The 24,429-nt window shown below is 41.3% G+C and overlaps 1 non-coding gene and 1 pseudogene across 1 annotated transcript; one reads left to right on the forward strand and one right to left on the reverse strand.

The window, feature by feature from the left end:
* LOC125931274 (nucleoplasmin-3-like) overlaps window positions 1-24,429 on the forward strand; it is a 63,626-nt pseudogene that overhangs the window by 23,687 nt on the left and 15,510 nt on the right.
* TRNAR-UCG (transfer RNA arginine (anticodon UCG)) lies at window positions 16,800-16,884 on the reverse strand. Its single transcript has one exon. It is a non-coding gene; the product is annotated as a tRNA-Arg (tRNA).

The following is a 24,429-nucleotide window of genomic DNA, read 5'->3' on the forward strand; positions in this document are numbered from 1 at the left end:
GGCCATGCCCCTTCCACAACCTAAAAGCTTTTTAGGTTTTGCCAGCTGTGGCGAAAGCATGGCTTGTACTCAGATCCCTTCAGATTTCTCTTACTGTTTCTGCACCCCCCCTCTCCTGGTTTGGATGTGCGTTTGCTTCCAAAGGCCACATCTGAAGCTCTTCTGATGACCTGCTTTCTTTGCCTGGGACAGCTTTAAGCCAGTGACTGATGGATGGGGCAATAGGAAAGCTCAGCTTCCTTGCCGCAAGTCGGGACATCTTGGAGGCGTAACTTAACCATAAAGTTCCCTTGAGGGATCACCTTGCGTGACGTTTCACTCTGCTTTGGCTTCTTCCCCTTCTCTGTCCTGCTTCCCCCACTTCCTTACTAATTTCTTCTGGGAGCCCTTTTTACATAAATCACATACTTATGAACCCTCAACGTAGGGTCTGCTTCCGGGGAGCTCAAGACAGGAAATCAGATGGCTATTAAAGGGAAATTCCGTTCGATAGACATTTTAAGGCTAAAATTGAAAATGTATTTTAAAAACAAAAACACATGGACAATTTAAGTACTAAAATAAAGCATGGATAAATTCCTTTATAATACAGAAGTGGAGACAGCTTTTGGACATAGGCCTTAAAATCAAGAAGGAATGATGGGGCGCCTGGGTGGCTCAGTCAGTTGAGGGTCCGACTTCGGCTCAGGTCATGGTCTCGTGGGTCATGGGTCTGAGCCCCACGTCGGGCTCTGGGCTGATAGCTCGGAGCCTGGAGCCTGCTTCAGATCCTGTGTCTCCCCCTCTCTCTGCCCCTCCCCCACTCCTGCTCTGTCTCTCTCTCTCTGAAAAATGAATAAACATTTAAAAAAAATAAAGGAGTGAAAAGAGAAGATAGATAAATTCTACTACACAAAAATGAAAATTAAATTTTCTTATAAAACATAAGTAGGGGGGCCTGGGTGGGTCAGCCAGTTAAGCGATTCTATAAATAGAATACCCTAAAAAAACTTCATTAAAAAAACATTATATCTAGGAAACGAATTCTAGTAAAGTTGCAGGACACAAAATCATATCCAAAAATCTGTTGCATTTCTACACACCACAATGAATTGTCTGAAAAAGAAGTTAGGAAACAATCCATTTACAATAGCACCAAAAAGCATTAAGCACTTGGAAATAAACTTAACTAAAGAGATCAAATACTTGTATGCTAAAAACTACAAAACATTGATGACAACAATTAAACAATACAAAATCAAATGAAATGACATTCTATGTTCAAGGAATGAAAGAATTAATATTGTTAAAATTTCCATATCACTCAAAGTTTTCTACAGATTTAATGCAACACCTATCAAAATTCTAATGGCATTTTTTTTTCACAGAAACAGAAAATATTTCTAGAATTTATATGGAACCACAAAGACCATGAATGGCCAAATCAACCTTGAGAAAGAAGAAAAAGCTGGAGGCATCATCCTTCCTGATTTCAAAATATATTAGCAAGCTATAATAATCAAAACAGTATGTATGAGACTAACATAAAGACAGACATATTGACCAATGGAACAGAATAAAGAGCGAAGAAATAAATTCCCATATATATAGTCAACTCGTCTTTGACAAGGAAGCCAAGAATACACAATGGAGGAAAAAGTCTCTTCAACAAATGGTATTGGGAAAGTGAGATATCCACATGCAAAATAATGAAATTAAGCTGTTATTTTACACCATACACAGGTATCAATAAAATAAATTATAGGTTTAAATGTAAGACCCCAAACTGTAAAACTCCTAGAAGAAAACATAGGTTGAAACGCTTCATGACATTGGTCTTGGCATCAGTTTCATGGATAAGACACCAAAAGCACAGACCAAAACACACACACACACACACACACACACACACACACACACTAAACTAAAAAGTTTCTTCACAGCAAAGGAAAAAAAATCAAGAGTGAAAAGGCAACCTACAAAATGGAAGAAAATATTTACAAAGTACACATCTGAGAAGGAGTTGATATCCAAAACATAACAAACTCCTTCAACTCAATTGTAAAAAAAACTAATAACCCAATTTAAAAATGGCCTAAGGACTTGAATAGACATTCTTCCAAAGAAGACATACAAATGGCCAACAGGAATATGAAAAAAATATGCTCAACATCACTAATTATCAGCGGAATGTAAATCAAAACCACAATAAGGTCACAACTGTCAGGGTGGCTATTATTTAAAAAAAAAACACAAGGCAGCAAATGTTGGCAAGTATGTGGAGAACTTGAAACCCTTGCACACAATGTTGGCAGAAGTGAAAAATAGCGCAGGCTTTTTGGAAAATAGTATGAAGGTTCCTCAAAAAATTAAAACTAGAACTACCATATAATCCAGCAATCCTCTTTCTGGGTACTTATCCAGAAGAAATGACATTAGGATCTCAAACAGATATTAGCACTCTTATGTTCATTCAAACATTGTTTACCGTAACCAAGATGTGGAAACAACCTAAATGTCGATGAACAGAGAAATGACTTAAAAAATATATGGTATATACATACAACGGAATACTATTTGGTCTTTGAAAAAAAGGAAATGCCACAATATGTGACAACATGGAGGAACACTGAGGACATTATGCTAAGTGAAATGAGCTAGTTGGGAAAAACAAATTTTGCCTGATTCCATTTATTTGAGGTATCTAAAATAGTCAACTTCATAAAATCAAAGAATGAAATGGTGGTTGCCAGAGGCTGGAGAAAGGGGGAAATAAGGAGTTAGTAATCAATGGGTATAACATTTCAGGTAAGCAAGATGAATAAATTCGAAAGATCTATGCAACAGGGGCGCCTGGGTGGCTCAGTCGGTTAAGCGTCTGACTTCGGCTCAGGTCATGATCTCACAGTTCGTGTGTTAGAGCCCCGCGTAAAGCTCTGTGCTGACAGCTCAGAACCCGGGGCCTGCTTCGGATTCTGTGTCTCCCTCTCTCTTTCTGCCCCTCACCCACTCGTGCTCTGTCTCTCTCTCTCAAAACTAAATAAACATTTAAAAATTTAAACAAATAAAGATCTACTGTACAACATTGTATATATAGTAAACAATATATTGTACACTTAAAATTTTGTAAAGAGGTTAAATCTCATATTAAGTGTCCTTACCACAATAAAATAAAAATAGGAAAATAAATAAATATATGAACTTTTTTAAAATTGAGAAGAAAGATACCAAAAGCCCAACAGAAAAACGAGAAAAAGATGTGACAGAGAAATTGCAGGGAGAAATATAAAACGGCCCTTACACATAGGAAAATATGCTTAAAATCACTCAGAAATATAAATTACTACTACCCAAAGATCCTTTATGCTTATTAATTGGCATAAATGAAATGTTTGGGGCACCTGGGTGACTCATTCGGTTAAGCATCCAACTCTTGATCTCAGCTCAGTTTTTGACCTCAGGGTTGTGAGTTCAAGCCCCTTGTTGGGCTCTGCACTGGGTGCAAAGCACACTTAAAAAAAATTTTTTTTAATGAAATGCTTGACCAAACGCTCTGTTGCAAGATAGTGCCCAAGCATATGCACACTCATCGTTAATGACGGGAAGTGCAAAACAGCACAAACGCTTTGGTGGGATTTTGGCAATACGGAATGGAATTAAATACATACATACTCTTTTACTCAGCCGTACTGAAAATATACCTCCACAAGACTAACACAATATATTCTTAAGTTTATTAGTCATGTATTATTTATCACATGACTGAAAATAATGCATCTCTGTTCCTGTAGAGTGGTCGAACAAACTAGCCCCGCAATGGAGTACGATACAGCTATAAAGAAGGAATGGAGACAAACTCCATGAATCGAAACTGAGTACTTTCCGGGGCACCTGGATGGCTCAGTCAGCTAAGCGTCCAAGTCTTGATTTCAGCGCAGGTCATGATCTCACTGGTTCGTGAGTTCAAGCCCCAGATCTCTCTCTCTGCTCCTCCCCTACTCATTCTCTCTCTCTCAATCTTTCTCTCTCAAAATAAATAAATAAACTTAAAAAAAAAAAACCTAAGTACTTCCCAAGATGTATTAAGCAAAAAAAAAAAAAAAAAAAAAAAAAAAAAGAATCAAGGTACAGAACAGTCTACAGTCGGCTACATTTTGTGTACGAAAGAAGGAGGAAAATACCACCTGCCACACACATAGGTATAACAACGTGTGTCTACACACATATACATTATTTACATTGTGTATATTGTGTATATATATATATATGCATATATATATATAAAATATAAAACTATATATAACCCCATATGTATAGTTACATGTACATGGGCTTAATATTTGCAAAAACAAAAAAATATGCAGGAAGGACCATCAGAAACAAAAATTGCTACTATGGAGGTATGAACGGAGAGAAAGGTATCAAGATGGGACTGAGACTTCTTTGAGGATGACTTTCTGTGTAGTTCTCGCTTTTGAAATCTATTAATATTTTACATATTCAAGACTAAAATTACATCAAAAAAAGCAAAAAAAAAAAATCAAATCCTAATATGGACCATAAGCAGAAACCGATGAACCTTGCTGTGTATCAAAGAATAGATAGTGTACCTGGGTGGCTCAGTCAGTTGAGGGTCTGACTTGGCTCAGGTCATGATCTCAGGTTTGTGAGTTCAAGCCCCACCTGGGGCTTGCTGCTGTCAGTGCAGAGCCCGCTTTAGATCATCTGCATCCTCCCCCGCCTCAACCTTTCCCCCGTTTGCACTCTCTCTCTCTCTCAAAAATAAATAAACATTAAAAAACTTGATAATATAATCACACAGGGAAAAAAACCACAAATCCTTTCAAGCAACTTATGAGCACTGTTCTCTGACTCCAATACACTATATATTTAGTGGCATATATTCTAAAGGTAAAAAGAGCTGCAATATATATATATATATTGCTATCTTAAACTTTACTCCCTAGATTTATTGTCAATACTATCAGTTTGGTTGAAATATATTGTAGGATAAATATTGTATATTTATTGTATATAAATATATACATATATATTTATACAATATATATACAATATAAATATATTGTAGGATATCCAAATTGCAATTTGACAATTTGGGCATGAGTGAGAAAATTGCTGTATTTTACTGTAGCAGGAAATAAGTAAAAATTTAAAGGCCTGTGATACCCAAAGAGAGGGAGGGGTGGAGAAAAAAAGTGAGAGGAGAAGAAGGAGAAAAGGAGGAGAAGGAGGATTTTGACTGTGGTACTGTGGTTATTTAAGAGAATGTCCTTGATCTCAGGAAACGTACAGTGAAGTATTCAGTAATGGGGCTTGATGTTGCCAGCTTACTTTCATTTTAGAGTGTTCAATTCAGAAAACAAAAAACCAAAAACAAAACACATAGGGACACCCGGGTGACTCAGTCGCTTAAGTATCTGACTTCAGTTCAAGTCGGGATCTCACAGTTTGTGGGTTCGAGCCCCACGTCAGGCTCTGTGCTGACAGTGTGGAGCCTGGAGCCTGTTATGAGTTCTGTGTCTCCCTCTCTCTCTCCCCCTCTGCCACTCATGCTCTGTCTCTGTCTCTCAAAAATAAATAAACATTAAAAAAATTAAGAGAAAAAAGCATATATGCACATTCATGTAGAAAGAAAGAGAGGGAGGGGTGCCTGGGTGGCTCAGTCAGTTAAGCGGCCGACTTCAGCTCAGGTCATGATCTTGCAGTTCATGGATTTGAGCCGCGTAGGGTTCTGTGCTGACAGCTCGAAGCCTGGAGCCTGCTTCGGGTTCTGTGTCTCCCTCTCTCTCTGCCCTTCCCCTGCTCGCGCTCTGTCTGTCTGTCTCTCTCTCTCTGAAAAATAAACATTTAAGAAAAGAAAAGGAAGAGAGAGAGAGAGAGAGTAAAACAGATGGGGCAAAACGTAAACAATCGGTGAATCTGAGTGAAGAACGTAAGAGAGATCCTTACACTTATACGTGGAACTTGAAACCAAATCAAAGTAAAAAATTAGCATACAAAAAGTTACTCCAAAAATACTACCTTGGCGGCGGGTGCAACATTTGAGAGCAGGCCAGGTGGAAGGGTTTCCCTTTGTGCTCAAATCTTAACCCCGGTGCAGGAGGCAGGGTGATCAGAAAACAGAAGAAGGTCCCGTTCCGTATCCCCAAGTCGACCCTTCCATAATGGAGAACACATGTTTCGCAGGATGGAAACGTCTCTGGGTTTTGTCATTAGACGTCAGTAGGGCGTTAACTGCACAAAGCAAATGTGCAATTTGGTGTTTCAGGGGATGGTGTTTTAGAGATCGAACAACAAGTGCTAAAACCAGGTATGGGCCACACCCCAGCTTGGGTTGATTGTGCCTGCGACAGGGAGGGGTCTGGTGTATACATCGGGACGTGCGTATGTGCACAGAAGTCAAGCCCCAAAGAGGGAAGGAGTGGAGGAATTCAAGAAACTTGACCGCAGGAGCATTCTCCTGAATAAAAGCCCCAGAGGGGGAGCAGCAGGAGGCCACAGCATCAGGCCTTTGCCACCGCCTCATTAACACATCATTAAGAAGAGTCCATTCCTGGGGCACCTGGGTGGCGCAGTCGGTTGAGCGTCCGACTTCAGCCAGGTCACGATCTCGCGGTCCGTGAGTTCGAGCCCCGCGTCGGGCTCTGGGCTGATGGCTCGGAGCCTGGAGCCTGTTTCCGATTCTGTGTCTCCCTCTCTCTCTGCCCCTCCCCCGTTCATGCTCTGTCTCTCTCTGTCCCAAAAATAAATAAAAAACGTTGAAAAAAAAAATTTAAAAAAAAAAAAAAGAAGAGTCCATTCTACCCAAGCGAGTGCTTCCCAGAAAAATGGGTTATTTCGGTCCCCTTAAAATTCATAAATGCTGCCCAGAAAGCCCCAGGTTTCCTGTAATGTCTATTAAAAATTCTGGATATTCTAGCAACAATATCCAACCGCCACTGGAGAGAAGGCATAACATTGGATTGAATATTCAGTCTCTGGGGATCATTCCTAAAATACCTGATAGTCTCTTAAAAATGTGTAATATGGCAAACCGTAAGAGACTCTTAAACACTGAGAACAAACTGAGGGTTGATGGTGGAGGGGGGGAGGGGAAAGTGGGTGACGGGCACGGAGGAGGGCACCTGTTGGGATGAGCACTGGGTGTTGCATGGAAGCCAATTTGACAATAAATTACATTTAATATAAAAAAATAGGATACATCTTGGGAAAGGACGAAAAAATGTGTAATACGTCTCATTCTCTAAAAACTAAAATGCAAGAAAACCATTTCCATTATGAGGGTTTGGGTGGGGTTTTTTCTTTTTGAATTATCAAAACTCAAAGGGTTTACTCTATAGTGAATGTAAGTTGAGGTTGGCCTTGATTCCTGAAGCGTTGTTTCTCTAGGGCTATAAAACTACTTTTATTTCAGAGTATCTTCTATTTCACTGGAAGGAAGGAAATTGACATTTACTCCAGAATGAAGCTCATTCCAAACTCAGAAGAGAAAGAAAGAAAACACTAGGAGAGTCTTTTGCACTAGAAAGGATTAGCATTAGCACCATTTTGTCCATGTCCCCCTGGGTTGTTTTTGTCACTGAGAATTTCTTACTGCAACTATTTTTTCCTTTCTTCATTTCCCAGTCGTTTCTTCTTTTTATAGAAGAGAATGCTCACAATATTACCCCAATGAGGCAGATCGTGTCTTATTCTCTCCTTGCCACTGAAAGGCCATATAAAAGCGTTGCAGAAAGTTTGGCAAAACGATGAAGAAAACCCATCGAACATCTCACCATCCTACAACAAGGGCGCTGTCCAATTCTGTGCATTTCTTCCCAGCCTCTGTTCGTAGCCCCACGTTTTTACACAGCCCCAAAGTGTGTGCAAGTGGGGGCTTTTTACTCACCTTTACATATCTCATCGTGTAAGTGCCTACTTTCAACGTTATAATTCTTAGTGCTAAGATGACATCCAATAAAGTGGCTATGGCGTAATTTCTCTACCATTAAACAGCTAGATTGCTCCCTATTTTTCAACATTAAGCAAATTGTGTCAAAAATGTCTTCACCTCTACAGCGTTCACTTTCTCTTTCGATCGTTTCCTTAAGATAAATCCCTAATAGAATATGAGTGCTTTTATGGCAATTGACCTGTCTTGTCAAATCGCTTTCTAAAAGTACCGTTAATCAAATGACAACCTTTCAGCGTCAAGTACCTTCCAGATCTGCCACATTCTCCTCAGCACTCCTGCACATGATTATCTTAATCATCATGCTTTGGGCCCATTTAGTAGATGAGACATGGCCTCATTTAGTATTCTATGCCATCACCTATTTGATTTTTTTTTTAACTTTAAAGGCTTTATTATTATTATTTTTTTTTAGAACAGGTTCACTGTAAAACGAAGAGGAAAATTTTCTATATACCCGCTGCCCTACACATGCATAGCCTCCCCCCCTTATCAACATCCCGAAGGAGAGTGGTACGTTTATTACAATTGATGAATCTGCGTTGACCTGTCATTATCGCCCAGCGTCCATGGTTTCCATCAGGGAGCCGCTCTTGATATCGTACATTCTAGGGATTTGGACAAACGTATCATGACACGTATCCACCATCAGAGAATCATACAGAGCAGTTTCACTATCCTAAAAATCCTCTGCACTCTGCCTATTTATCCTTTCCTCCTCTCCAATCCCAGGCAACCACTGATCTTTTACGGTCTCCATGGTTTTGCCTTTACCAGAATGTCCTATAGTTGGAATCAGACAGTATGTAGCCTGTTCAGATTGGCTTCTTCCATTAGTAACATGTATTTCAGATTTTCTCCATGTCTTTTCATGGCCTGGCTGCTTGTTTCTTTTTAATACTGAATAATATTCCATTACCTGGATGCACCATAATTTATTTTATCCATTCACCTGCTGAAGAACATTTTGGTTGCTTGTACGTTTGACATTCATGAATGATGCTACTGTAAATATCATGTGCAGGCTTTTGTGTAAATATTCTATTTGATTTTTTTAATGTTTATTTCTGAGAGAGGGAGCATGAGCAGGAGAGGGGGGGGGGGGGGGGGGGAGGGCAGAGGATCCGCAGCGGGCTCTGTGCTGACCACAGTGAGCCCGACGTGGGGCTCAAACACACAAAGTTCATGAGATCATGACCTCAGCTGAAGTCAGACGCTCAACCGACTGAGCCACCCAGGTGCCCCATTCTGTTTGATTTTTATTTGCCCGTCTTTAATTGGAACCAAAGTTGAAACTTTCATCTTATTTGTATTTTCTAAAGTAGGGAATTTTTGTGTGAATTTTCTTTGTCCCAATCTTCCATGGATATCTGCATGTTTTATATTCTGGTCAATTTCTACTTCTGGGGGGGGGAGGGGTTTAAAACTCACATCCCTGCAAATCATTACCTGAAGCATTCTTCTCAGTATGTGGCTTGCTGTTTGATCTTGTTTTTCAAAACGATGGTCTTGATGTTTATATGATTGACTCTATCTTTCCTCTTGTGCTTCCTTCGAAGGCTTTAAAGTTTTTAAAGTTAACTCTCCTCCAGAAACCTGAAAGATATTCGAATACTCTTCTACTTAACTTGCCTATATGCTTATAATTTATTTAGGTGAATTCGGTGACATTCACTTCTAAGTTGTTCCTTTTCTACATTGCCCACCACTTATCTGAATTGCAATATTTTGGATGCCTCCTTTATGTTATCTGTGATCAGATCGATTTCTGGATTTTCCTTTCTCTTCCATTGATCAATGCCAGCTCTTCCTCTACTACTGTGCTCTTTATGTTTTTGTTGGTGATGAACAGGCATTTGGATGGCATCTGTAATGGGGTCTGTATTAGCTCAGGTTGTTCTGACAAAATACCACAAACTGGGCGGCTTAAACAACGGACACATATTTCTCGTGGTTCTGGGGGCCAGGAGTCCAAGATCAAGGTGCCATTTGACTCACTTGATAGTGAGGGCTCTCTTCCTGACTTGAGGATGGCTGCCATTTTGCTGTATTTTCACATGGCAAAGAGAAAAGAAGGAACTCTCTGGCACCTCTTCTTATAAGAACACTAATCCCATTAGATCAGGGCCCCACCCTTATGAACTGATTTAACTTTAATTGCTTCCTGACTCTAAATACAGTCACATTGGGGCTTGGGGCTGTAACATGAATTTGCAGGGGACACCATTCATCCAGAGTGGGGTCACGTTTCCCAACAAGTATCCAGTCCAGTTATGTTCCTGACCCTATGGTTTCAGACTGCTGAAGATTCTAAAAGCCAGCCACAGCCCCCAGCATCTAATTCTAATCATCGTTCTAGATCCTCAGTCTCAGCCTCTACTCCCGTGATTTGTCTCTGGCCTCTTTTGATCGTGCCAGCCCTGTACATCCCTCCTGACCTTTGGAATCTCAGTAACCCTGCGTGGCTCTGGCTCTCTACTCCATTCTTCCTTGGAGACCCTGTGGCCTCAGGTGAGAACTTTTATTGAACTGTCATCAGGCTGACCCCCAACTCCCTGCAGATCTAGAGTTTCTTCTAAAAGGGTAAGGCACGTAATGGCCCCACAATTCACCTTCCGGTTGCACACTGACTCATAATACAGGGCTCTATGACACCTTTATCTCTGATGACTGTGGTTTAGGTCAATGTAATGGGTCTGTATGTCAGGCTTCTTAAGTAAGAACCTTAGGACAGGGCTATCCATATGTAAGGGATGGCTAAAGTCAATACTGCTTGCATGTAATACTCTCTTGCCATGTCTTCAAGACCGTTCTGTTACTCTACATGCTATTCCACATCCTTTTTGAAGAGATTGGTGTTCTCATTGTTAGGTTTCCAACTGGTTGGACATGTCAGCAAGACGACAGAGACCCTCTCCTTAAGTTTTGGAATCTTCAAGGCCATGGAGAAAAACCAGATCCTATTTGGAAGGATGGACATTCTTCAACAACTCATCCACCCCCAGAAAACATGGTCTTTTGTTCTCCATTATGAAAAATCTCTTAAAATGGCCGCTGAGAATAGGAGTCTTTGGCCAGGGACTATTTTATTTGTCCCTCCATCTCCAGCTCAAAAGGTAGTACCTGGCCCATAGTAGACACCTAACAGATATTTATGGAAGACAAGAAAGACAAGGTGCATTGAAGCCTGGGAGCTGGGATCAGTTTTTAATTTTATATATTCGAGTTATTTGATGGTTTCTTGAATGTGTGACCCCTTCTCCATAGGTACACCAAGATGCTGCTCACAGAGACAAAATGCTGAGTCGCAGGGTCATTCTTCCAGTGGTTTGGCCAGAAATGTGCTTTCCAAAGAAGGGTCTACCAAAGATCTCTGCCTAAAATTTAGAAGAGGGAAGGAGGCTTGTACTCATTCTTCAGTTCTGTGGGTAGTTTCAAAGATGAGTAAAAGTAATGTGCCCCCATTAGACACTGTTCGTGTCGAAGAAAGATGACTCCGAAATTAATGCTGAGCCTGCACTTTTATTTACTTATTTATTTCTTCATTCATTTATTTACTTACTTTTGAGCCTGCAGTTTTAAAGGTGAAATTGCTTTACGTATTTTGAAGACAGTGGAGATCGGTGATAAGACATTTACTATCCTTTCCTAGTCCACCACCCCCCCCCAAATTGGACCTTACAAAAGTTATAAGATTGATGTTCCCATGACTTAGCGTCAAAAACAGCATCACATCATTCAGACACATCACTTAGAAATTGTAATTCATGGAGTTGAGGATCAGGAAATCAATCTGGTGTCAATTCACGTCAAGTTCCTGCTGTGAGAACTTTCTATTTTATAGCCTTTCTTATCTGAACAACTCTCCTGCATCTTTCTCCCTCATTGCTCCCAGTTTCTCTTATCCTCTATTATTATTTACCATTTTAAATCTGTGTGGCTTGACGGACAGTCTATTTGAAAGTTGTTAACACAAAGTTTCATGGCTAAAGCACCACACTCTTGGTAGCCAAACAACTTGTGCTACCTACCCCACAGATGGTAGAACATTCTCAGAATTCTGTTCAGGGCTCCCAGGAACGTGGTCTTAGGGACTTAGCCGGGCTCTTACATTATGAAGGTAGAAAGTCCTGAGAACGAAGAAGCAAACAGAAATTCATGAGTATGAAATCTGCACCCATCGATGTGACCGTGCTGCAATTAAAAAAAAAAATTTTTAATGTTTATTTATTTTTGACAGAGAGAGAGACACAGAATCGGAAGCAGGCTCCAGGACTCCGAGCTGTCAGCACAGAGCCCGACGCGGGGCTCGAACTCACAGACCGCGACGTCATGACCTGAGCCACCCACTGAGCCACCCAGGCGCCCCTGACGTTGCTGCAATTTACTGTTGAGGACTCCAAGGCACCAAACAGAGGGAGTGCCTCAGCACAGTGCTTTTCCAACTTGAATGTGTACTTGGATCACCGGGGGATTTTGTTAAATGTAGATTTTAATTCAGTAGATCTGGGGCGAGGCCTGAGATTCTGCATTTTCTAACACTCCCAGGTGATGCTGATGACCCGTGGACCACACTCCGAGGAGAGTAGTCTTTTTATGATTTCTTTATGTACATCTTCTTGGTTGAAAGAAAAAAAAATTGTTGCCGTTTATGAAGCCATGAGTGATAAAACAAGATAAAACATAAAAAAGGTGAAGAAATTGAGATTTTTGCCAATTGACACACGTTACCGCATAACTTTCAGATGTACAATATTTACATATTCGGTTTACGTATGTTGTGAAATGATTGCCATGACAGCTTCAGCTAACATCCGTCTTCTAACCTACATACAGTAAAAAGGAGAAAAAGGAAACTATTTTCTCCCTGTGATGGAAACTCTTGGGATTCACTCTCGTAACAACTGCCCGGTAATATCACACAGTAGGGTTGGCTACAGCCGTCATGCTGTATGTTACATCCCTGTTACATTCTCTTATAACTGAAAGTTTGTACCTTTGATCACCTTCCTCCACTCCCCCCGCCCCCGCCTCCCTCTGCCTCTGGTCACGACAATGCTGAGGTTAAGGAGGGAAATGTAGGAAAGGAAGAAAGGAAAAAAGCAGAAGTCTAGAAGGATCAGATGATGCGGGAACTGCAAACCGTCGTGACCTTGAACAATTGCTAGAGAAGGGAAAGTATTTGTGTACTTTTTAATGTCCAGAACAAGATGAAACACTCGGCCTGTTACAAATCTTCTGGTGTTTGTGAGATAAAGCCTTCTCGGTGTTCAGCAGAAGCAAGCGCCAGGGGCATCATTTCCTGTGGGTGAAGCAGTGTTCTGAGAGGAAATAGAATGGTTAACTCTTTGCTTTAATTTTTTTTTTTTTAAATCACACGTGCGTCTGTGTAGGCCAACGGCAGAACGCCAACATGTAGATTTACGGCTCTCTGATGCTCTCGCTTATTTCAAGGATAAGATTTAGGATCTCTAGGATGGGAGGACTGCACATCCTTCAGTATGGATTATTTATATAGAGATAAATCATATGTATGTATCCAGCCCAGGAAAAGTTTGGGTAACAGGTTACATGAAAAGGTATGGAATGATTTTGTCCAAAGTTGAGTACAAGGCCTCCATTAGGCACAGTCCCCCAAGGTTTGCTAAGATGTAGGCTAACTGGTCCTTCAGTTACTCACCCCATCTCCAATCTTTAGAATATATATATGAGGCTAGATGGCCACTAATGTGATCTTCAGCTTTATGTGTTACCCCAAGGCGAACCAGTAGAAAAACCATCAATCTGAGCCTCTTCCAAATTACTGACCCACAGAATTTTGAGCAAATAAAGCGGCTGTTGTTTCCATCTACTAAGATTTGGAGTGTTTTAACCCACTAAGTCTGTATGCAACAGTAGATAACTGATATCGATCCTGGTAGAGTAGATCATGAGGGCATGGCATGGAGAGGAACATCAGTACTGGGTCAAACTGTACTGCCACCTTTGGGCGAGCAAAGTCAAGTCCTTGCCATGAAGGGGATCCTTGAAAGGACTCCACCCAAAAAAGCTACCTGCTGGGGCAAAAAAAAAAGACCCCACAAGAATAGAGATTATGGTAAACCCCCTAGAAGCAGAAGATGAGAGGTATTATTAACAGAGGTCTACCAGAAAGCTTAAAGGTAACAGAAAGGTATAGTGAGGTAGCTTCCGCCAATGCACTTCATGGAAGGTATCCAACGGCCAAGAGAAACATCGACAACACCAATCCAAGCTCTCTTTTCTCCATCCTTTCCTTAGCAGAGCCACTGATGGAAGTCGAATAAAGAGTAAAGTAGAATAAACCTGTTGCGCGCTTGTACCAAATCTGGGCAATTCCATAACTCGCAAAACTTACATTTACATTTAAAGACCTTTCAAAGAATATTCTATGCGCAATAGGTGGCTTACAGACACCTAATAAAAATGAAATGATATTATCTTATTCATTCATCCATCCATCCATTCATTCAATAAACACAGATTTAGGGTGATTTTCCCCAGGCAAGCTGTAGGATCTAAGAATTCACCAATAAGCAATATAAAGTTCTTAAGCGTCATCGAGCTTACATTCTAGTGTTGGGGACAGATAAAAGAGGTAAATACATAGTCTAGTATCAGTGGGAAGTCCTCGAATGAAAATAAACATGTATTTTCTGATACCATTCCGGTGAGTGAGAGGGTCACCTCATTACCGTTGGGTGAGGATGATAGTTCAGGTTCTCCATTCAGCTTCCATTAACCCTTGGGTGAAAGGGGCTCCTTGTCATTCCTTGGTGGCAGTTGGGTACCAAAAATGTGGATGAGGAGAGGACAGCAAGGGAGTAACGGAGGGCAGAGATGCTACCCTTCATTAGGTCCTAACACTTCCCAAGCAGCCAGCGAAGTTCTCAATATGTAGTTACTTAAGACAACTTAAATATTCAACATCGGGACAATGGATAATTAATTGTGACATATTTATACAATGGAATACTATGCACCAATGACCACAAACAAATGGTAGCTACGTGCGTCAAAACGGATGAATTTCAAGAACATAACGTGACAAATAAAAAGCAAGTCACAGAAGAAAACATATACTGTGCTTATAACTAAATAAAGCTTGAAAATGGGCAAAACTAAGTGAGCAGGGGAGGGGCAGAGAGAGAGAGAGAGAGAGAGAATCCCAAACGGGCTCTGCACTGTCAGCGCAGAGACCAAGGCGGGGCTCAAACACACGACCGTGAGATCATGACCGGAGTTGAAATCAAGAGTCGGACGCTTAACCGACTGAGCAACCCTGAGCAAAATATTTTTAGGGATACCTGAATGAGTGCAAATGAAAAACCATAATGAACAATGAGGGAATGGTTAACAAAGCTTGAAGACAATAGTTGAATCTGGAAGGAGTGGGATGTGACTAGGGAGAGGTACACAGAAGCCTTCAAAAATATTGGTAATATTCTAGCTCAGCAGTTCTTAAACTTTGATCTGCGTCGAAATCAGGAGGAAAACTCGGTCAAAGGCTGAGCCCTATCCTGCTTCCATGAACTTGAACCTCTTTCTTCTCTATTACCTCTCCAGTTGATTCTGGTAGGCAACAAGGGTTGAGAACCAAGCTAGGTAGTAGGTAAACAGAAGTTTATTTTGTAATTATCATTTAGCTATGTGTGTGCGTTAAATACGTCCTTTATACGCGTAATACGTTCCATCTGAAACCTTCACGGAATTGTCTTGACAGCCTTGTCCCTACTTCGTAGGCTTGAAAACTTCCAGCAGCCTAAGACTCTTGACCATGGCTGGACAGACCTCAAGATGCTCTATGGGGCAGTCTACGTTGAGAAATTAGAGTGTTCAGTCCCGGTTGAGTCAAAACTCCAAGCTTGATGTAGCATTAAACTACATTTCTCTCTCACTCTGTATGTGCTTCAGACTAGAAGTCTGCGACAGAAAAGATTCGGTGTGGTTGACACGGTTGACTTCTTTTTTCCCCCTTAAATCCCCCTCCACTAGCTGCTATGGTCAAAGTTAACACCTACTGTTACTACTGTCTGTTGCTACTACCGTTATGATTCTCTATCAACGGGTCTGTCTTCTCTCACTTTTGCTTTCCCTGCAACCCATTCTCCACACAGCGGCCTGGATAACATTTGTTTTATGTTTTTTAAGTGTAACTAATTTAGGCTTATTGGAAAGGTGTATAAGTAGTACAAGAGAGTTCCTTGTATCCCTCAATCAGGTTTCCATAGCGTTCGCACCTTATATAACCACGGCACACTTATTAAAACCGGGAAATTCGCATAGGCACAATAATACTAACTAAACTACATGCTTTATTCTAATTTTAGTAGTTTTCCCACTGCCTTTTTTTTTTTTCTTTCTCTTTCAGGATCCTATGCAGGATCGCACATTGCATTTGGTTGTTGGTTCTGCTTAATCTCCCCCCATCTATAAAAGTTCTTCACTCTTTCCTTCTCTTTCATGACCTTGACACATTTGAAGAGTAATAGTGAGTTACTTCGGTCAGATGTCCCCTGGTTTCGGTTTTTCTGATGTTTTTTAATGATTGGAAGGAGGCGTTGGAGTAGGCCTTATTGAAAGATTTTTCAGAGGTCTCCAGTACACTAGAATTAAAAAATCACACACGGTGTGGTAGTTTGAGCTGCCCAGGAAGCAGACCATGAGATGGAGTTTACTGTGCAGGATCTTTTTTTTTTTTTTTTTTTTTTTAAGTGTATTCATTTTTGAGAGACAGAGAGAGACAGAGCGTGAGCGGGGGAGGGGCGGAGGGAGAGGGAGACACAGAATCTGAAGCAGGCTCCATCCAGGCTCTGAGCTGCCAGCACGGAGCCCGACGCGGGGCTCGAACCCACGGGCCGCGAGATCATGACCTGAGCCGAAGTCAGACGCTCAACCGACTGAGCCACCCAGGCGCCCCTGTGCAGGATGTTTTTTAGAGAGGGCTTGTCTGCCCTTAGCACTCCCAGAAGTTGGGACAATAAGTCCTTCAGTGAAAGGGGATCTAGATGGTACATGATAAGCATTCCGCCAAGGTGTCTTTCAGTTCAAAGTCATTTCTCCTTTAGAAAATGTCATGCACTCATCCTTCAGAAACGAGCTAAAATATCAGTGTCACAGTGAGGCCTTCCTGCTTTCCTTCTTCCTATTTCATGATTTATGATGACATATCTGTGTATTAACTTACTGGCTCCTGATGGGGCCGGGAGCTCCCTAAAGGCAGGGAGCACCTACATCTGATTCACCTCTGTTTACCACCACTTAAGTTGGGGCCCAGCCCATAGCAAGCCCTCAATAAATTGTCTCAAAATGAACGGATCACAGGATAAGTGGATGAAATAAAATATGATAAATCCGAGTTTGTTAGACACAACTTCAGAGTTCCAGACAACCCGGAAGTGATCTAGGATATGTGGTGTGGTGCAATCTCCTGAAGTAAAGGGTTCAAGAGGTGGATAATTGAAGTGAGAGACTCAGAAGTCAAGGAGAGAGTCAAATCTGACGTTGACGATGGATGGCTTTAGTCTGCTCAGGCGACCGTAACAAAATACGGTAGCTTAAACAACAAAAACTGATTTTCTCACAATTCTGGATGTGGAGCATTCAAGATCAAGGTGCCAGCATGCTCGGGCCCTTTAGCTGGCTTACAGATGACTGCCTTCTTGCTTGGACTGCTGGCTTGTCTTCCTTTGGCGGAGAGAGAGAAGGCAAGTTCTCTGTCGTCTCCTCTTATAAGAATACTAACCCCATCGGGAGGGCCCCACCGTCATGATCTCATCTAACCCTAATTATCTTCCAAAGTCTCCACTTCCCACACCCCAACACTGAGGGTGGAGGGCTGCAACACAGGAATTGGGGGGGTATACAAGTCGGTCCATAGCAAGACGCGATTCATTTTCGATTAAGTCTGTTTAAAGGACCATTAACTTACGGAATGTTGCCTTTCGAGCTTGTCTAAAAGCCTAAACGCATTCACTCGTTAGCCTTTTCTAAAGCGTATTCTCAAAGAATAATACCGCCACACATGAAGTTTGAAATACTAACGATATACCCCTGCGGGCAACGCGTACTGTTGAAAATTGACTATGAGCAACACACCACGTTTGAAACATCCACTTTCAAGCATCCACGCGCATTCAACGCTCCTGGGGAATCTGGCTGAAATACAGATTCCTGGGCTCCAGATCTGGTACCGCCGTCACTTCAACCGGAGCCCCCAAGTGATTTGGGAGCGTGCTGGTGAGGGTTCGGGTGCGTGTTGGTGCCAGGGCGCGGCAGCATCTCCACGGGGTCTGGTTGACGTCTATGGCCGTGCCAGGTGTTCAGGCAACGGGAGAAAAGGAAAGGCGCCTCTCGTAGCCAGCAATCCTCTGCTTCCGTTGTGCAAGAGCGTGCATGCGTGCACGCGCACGTAGGCGCACACGCACAACGGGAGAGAAATGGTGCGAAAGGATCTGATTGGGGCTGGGAAGAGCTGGTGGGTAGCTCTGGGAGAGTCAGGAGGTGAGGGCCGCCTGCCACAGGATCATCACTGAGTGGAGACGCATAATGACTGACAAAAACGTTTTTTAAATTTTAAAAAGGATTTTTTTTTAACATTTTATGTATTTTTGAGAGAGAGAGAGAGAGAGAGGGCAGGGGCAGAGGGAGAGGGGGACACAGAATCCGAAGCGGGCTCCAGGCTCTGAGCCATCAGCACAGAGCCCGACGCGGGGCTCGAACTCACGAACCTGGAGACCGTACCTGAGCCGAAGTTGGACGCTCGACTGCCGGAGCCACCCAGGCGCCCCTAAATCTTCTTTAAATCAAACTTTTAAAGCAGTTTTAGGTTCATAGAAACATTGAGGTGACATCACAGAGATTTCCCATGTACCCCCTTCCCTGCTTCCATACACCCACAGCCTCCCCCATTACCAGCATCCCCCACCAGAATGATGCATTTGTTACAACTGAGGAACCTACATGGAGGCACCGTCATCACTCCAAGCCCATTGTTTACTTTCCGGTTCACTCCTGGTGCTGTACATTGTATGGGTTTGGACAAATGTATGATGACATCTATCCATTATTACAGTACCACACAGAGTATATTTAACGCTCTCTCACCCCTAAAGCCTGGCAATCACCGATCTCTAGATTGTCTCCGTAGTTTCGCCTTTTCCAGGAGGTCATGCAGTTGGAACCATACGCTAGGCAGCCTTTTCAGTTTGGCTTCTCCCACTTAGTAACGTGCACTGAAGGTCCTTCCATGTGTTTTCATGGCTTGAGAGCTCATTTCTTTTTTAGCCCTAATATTCCATTGTCTGAATGTGCCACGGATTATTTATCCGTTCACCTACCAAAGGGCATCTTGGGTGTCCCCAAAGTTTGGCAACTGTGAATAAAGCCGCTGTGAACGTCTGTGTGCCGGTTTTTGTGAGAACATGAGTTTTCAACTCCTTTGGGTAAGCATCAAGGAGTACAGTTGCTGGCTCGTATAGTAAAAGAATATTTCGCTTTGATAAAGAGCTGCCAAAGTGTCTTCCAAAATGGCTGTACCACTGTGTATTCTCATCAGCAATGAATAAGTGTTCCCTACTGTTCTACCTCCTCACTAGCATTTAGTGATCAGTGTTCCAGATTTTTTACATTCTTAAAGGCATGCAGGAGTAGCACAATAGTTTTAATTTACATGTCCCTGATGATATAGGATGTGGGGTATATTTCCATATGCTTGCCTGCTCTCTGCAACTGCTTTTTGACCATAAAAATGTGTCCATAGAAATCTTTTACCCTTTTTTTAATTGTCTGTTTTTATAGTTGAGAGGTTTTTTTTTAAACTTTATTTACTTATTTTGAGAGAGAGAGAGAGAGCGAAAGCAGGACCGGACAGAGAGAGAGGGAGAGACAGAATCCCAAGCAGGCTCCGCACTGTCAGAGAGGAGCCCGACGTAGGGCTTGAACCTCGAGATCATGACCTGGGCGGAAGTCAGATGCTTAATAAACTGAGTCATCCAGGCGCCCCTATTGTTGAGTTTTAAGAGATCGTTGTACATTTTGGATAACAGCCCTTTATCAGAAGTGTCTTTTTAAAAATATTTTCTCCTGGGGGGCACCTGGGTGGCTCAGTCGGTTGAGCACCCGACTTCGGCTCAGGTCATGATCTCACGGATTGAGGGTTCGAGCCCCGCGTTGGGCTCTGTGCTGACAGCTCGGAGCCCGCAGCCTGCTTTGGATTCTGTGTCTTTGTCTCTCTAACCCTACCCCACTTGTGCTCAAATATAAATTATATTCTACCCCCCGCACACACACACACACACACACACACACACACACATACACTGTGGCTTATCTTCTCATTGTCTTCACTTTGTCTTTGGCAGAGCAGAGAGTTTTTATTTATTTTTTAGTTTTTGTTTTTAGCTTGTTAAAAACATGTTCATCTCAAGGGTTGTTTAACACTTCACTACCTGCATCACTGAGTGGGGATCACTTCCATTCACTGAAATAACACTGTGCCGAGCACAGCTTAAAACTGTGGGCGCTTAAAAATCTTCAATAAGATAGACTTTTACACTTCACTACATACATTAAGGAATGAGTATGAGTTCCCGTCTCTGAAATAACACTGTTCTGAAGGCAGCTTTCAGGTAGCTTGTTAGAAACATCACTATTACAAGTTTTTAGACACTTCTCTACACGCATTACAGAATGTGTATCTCTTCCATTCACTGACATAACATTGCTGTTGATGAAGTTTGTACGTAGCTTGTTATAAACATGTTATTACAAGTATCTTTTCTTTCCAGTTTTGTTGAGAAACAATCGACATACATTGCTGCTTAAGGTTCAGATATACAATATGATGGTTTGATTTACATACGTAGTGAAATGATTACCGTGATAGCTTCAACTAACATCCATCTTCTAACCTACATGCAATAAAAAGGAAAAAAAGGAAAATAGTTTCTCCCTGTGATGAAAACTCTTAGGATTTACTCTCGTAACAACTGTCCAGTATATCACACAATAGGGTTGGCTACAGTCATCACGCGGTATGTTACATCCCCAGTACTTACTTCTTTAAAATTTTTGTAATGTTTATTTACTTTTGAGAGACAGAGAGAGACAGAGTGTGAGCGGGGGAGGGGCAGAGAGAGAGAGGGAGACACAGAATCCGAAGCAGGCTCCAGGCTCTGAGCTGTCAGCACAGAGCCCTACATGGGGCTCCAACCCACAAACCGTGAGATCATGACCTGAGCTGAAGTCAGACGCTCAACCGACTGAGCCACCCAGGTGACCCTCCCTAGTACTTATTTATCTTATAACCGGAAGTTTGTACCCTTTGACCCCCTTCCTTCACTTCCCCCCACCCTCTGCCTCTGGTAACTACAATTCTCATCTCTTTTTCTATGAGTTTGTATATTTGTTTTTTTCCACATGCAAGTGACATCATACATGATTTGTCTTTCTCTGTCTAACCTATCTCCCTTAGCGTAATGCCTTCAAGGTCCATCCATGTTGCTGCAAACGGTAGGATTTTTCTCATTTTTATGGCTGAATAATATTCCACTGTATGTATATACCACAACTTCTTCATCCATTCATCCATCCATGTCCTGGTTATTGTAAATAATGCTGTGATGGACAGAGGGGTGCAGATGCCTTTCTGAGTTAATGCCTTCATTTCTTTTGGATATCGTCCCAGAGGTGAAATTGCTGAATCATATGGTAGTTCTATTTTTCATGTTTTGATGATTCTCCATACTGTTTTCCATAGTGGCGTCACCAATTTGCATTCCCGCCAACAGTTCGCAAGGGCTCCCTTTTCTCCACATCCATGTCAACATTGGTTACCTCCAATCTTTTTGATGATGGCCGTTCTAACTGGCGCGAGATGATTTCTCATGGTGCTGTTCATGTGAATTTCCCTAAGGACTGGTGATGTCGGGCATCTTTGCATGTACCTTTGGCTTTTTGTGTATCTTCTTTGGACAAACGTCTGTTCGGGTCTCTGGCCCATTTTTACATCGGGTTGTTGTTATCACTATTATTTTATTATTTGCTAGCAAGTTGTCTGAGTTCTTTTTTTTGAGTTCTTTTTAAAATTTGAATCGACATACAATGTTACATTCATTGCAGGTATACAACATGATGTTAAGCAACTCTATACGTTATGCTGTGCTCACCACAAGCATAGTGACCATCTGTCACCATGCGACATTATTACGGTACCACTGACTCTATTCCCCAGGCTGTGCCTTTTATTCCTATGACTTATTTGTTTCATAACTGGAAGCCTTATCTCCTACTCCTTCACCCATTTTGCTCACCCCTCACCCCCCCCCTTGTGGCAGTCACCAGTTTGTTTTCTACATGTATAGGTCTGATTCTGCGTTTTATTTGTGTATTTATTTGTTCTTTCTTACATTCTACATGCAAGTGAAACCATATCGTATTTGTCTTTCTCTGTACTTATTTCACTGACCTCTAGGTCCATCCAGATTATTGCACATGGCAAGATCTCATCGTTTTTTTTATGGCTGAGTAATATTCCATTGTGTAAAATAGACACGTGGATCAATGGAACAGAATAGAGAGCCCAGAAATAAAAGCCATGCATTTATGGTCAATGAATCTGTAAATGGTCGCTAAGTCTCTTCAATAAGTGGTTCTGGGAAAACTGGAGAGCTACACGCAGAAGAACCACTTTCTTATACTGTACACAAAAATAAACTCAGAATGGGTTAAATATCTAAATGTGAGACCTGAAACCATAAATTTCCTCGAAGAGAGCACAGGCAATAATTCCTTTGACATCGCCATAGCAACATGTTTTCCAGCTATGTCTCCTAAGGCAAGGGAAACAAAAGCAAAAGTCAACAATTGGAACCACATTAAAATAAAAAGCTTTTGCACAATGAAGGAAACCATCAACAAAACAAAAGAGACAGCCTACTGAATGGGAAAAGACGTTTGCAAAGGATCCATCTATAAGGGGTTACTATTCAGAATATATAAAGAACTGATGCAACTCAATACCAAAAATAAACCAAATAATGCAATTAAAAATGGGCAGAGGCCCCAACTAGACATTTTTCCAAAGAAGACACACAGATGGCCAACAGACATATAAAAAGATGCTCAGCCTCACTCATCATCAGTGAAATGCAAATCAAAACCACGATGAGTCTGAGTTCTGTATATATTTTGGATATTAACCCCTTATCAGATATATGGTTTGCATATCCTTTTCCCATTTTGTAGGTTGTCTTTTCCCTTTGTTGATGGTTTCTTTTGCTGTGTAGTTTTTACTTTGATGTTGTCACACTTACTTATTTTTGCTTCCGTTGCTTGTGTTTTAGGCGTCATATCCAAAAAATCATTACTAAGATCCACGACAAGGAGCTTTACTCCTGTGTTTTCTTCTAGGAGTTTCATAGTTTCAGGTCTTACATTTAAGTTCTTAATCCATTTTCATGTTATTTTTTGTGAGTGGTGTCAGATATGAATCCGGTTTCATTCTTTTACATGTGAATATCCAATTATCCCAGCAGCTTTTCCTGAAAAGACTATTTTTCTCCATTGAGAATTCCTGGCTCCCTAGTCAGCTATTAGTTGACTGTATATTCTTGGGCTTATTTCTGGACTCTTTATTCTGTTCCACCGGTCTCTTTGGTTTTATGCCAGTACCATACTGCTTTGATTATAACTTTACAGTATAGCTTGAAATCAGAAAGTGTGGTGCCTACTGCTTTGTTCTTTCTCAGTATTTCTTTGAATATTCGGGGTCTTTTGTGATGTCATGTAAATTTTAGAATTGTTTTTTCTACATCTGTAAAAAATGCCATTGGAATCTTGATAGAAATTGCATTGGATCCATAGATGGCTTTCGGTAGTATTGACATTTTAACAATATTAATTCTTTCCATTCATGAACACAAGGTATTTTTCCATTTATTTGTGTCTTCAATTTCTTTAATCAGTGTCTTATAGTTTTCAGAGGGGAGCTCTTTCACCTCCTTAAATTTACTCCTAAGCATTTTATTCTTTTTTCCTTTACTTCTTTTTCAGATAATACGTCATTAACGTATAGAAATGCTGCTGATTTTTGTTTGTTGATTTTGTATCCTGCAATTGTATTGAATTGATCTAACAGTTTCCTAGTAGGATTTTCTATATGTCAAATCATATCATCTGCAAACAGACAACTTTACTTCCTCTTTCCTAATTCTAGTACCCTTTATTTCTTTCCCTTGCCTCATTGTTCCAGGCTATTAGTACTGTATTGAATAACAGTGGTGAGAATGGGCACGCATGTCTTGTTCATCTTCTTAGAGGAAAAGCTTTGGACCTTTCGCTATTGAGTATGTTGTTAGCCATGGACTTTTCATACATGGCCTTTATGTTTTAAGATATGTTCCTTCTGTACCTAAATTGCTAAGAGTTTTTACCAAGAATGGATTTTGAATTTTGTCAAA

This window comes from Panthera uncia, chromosome X (assembly GCF_023721935.1).
Source record: "Panthera uncia isolate 11264 chromosome X, Puncia_PCG_1.0, whole genome shotgun sequence".
NCBI lineage: Eukaryota > Metazoa > Chordata > Mammalia > Carnivora > Felidae > Panthera > Panthera uncia.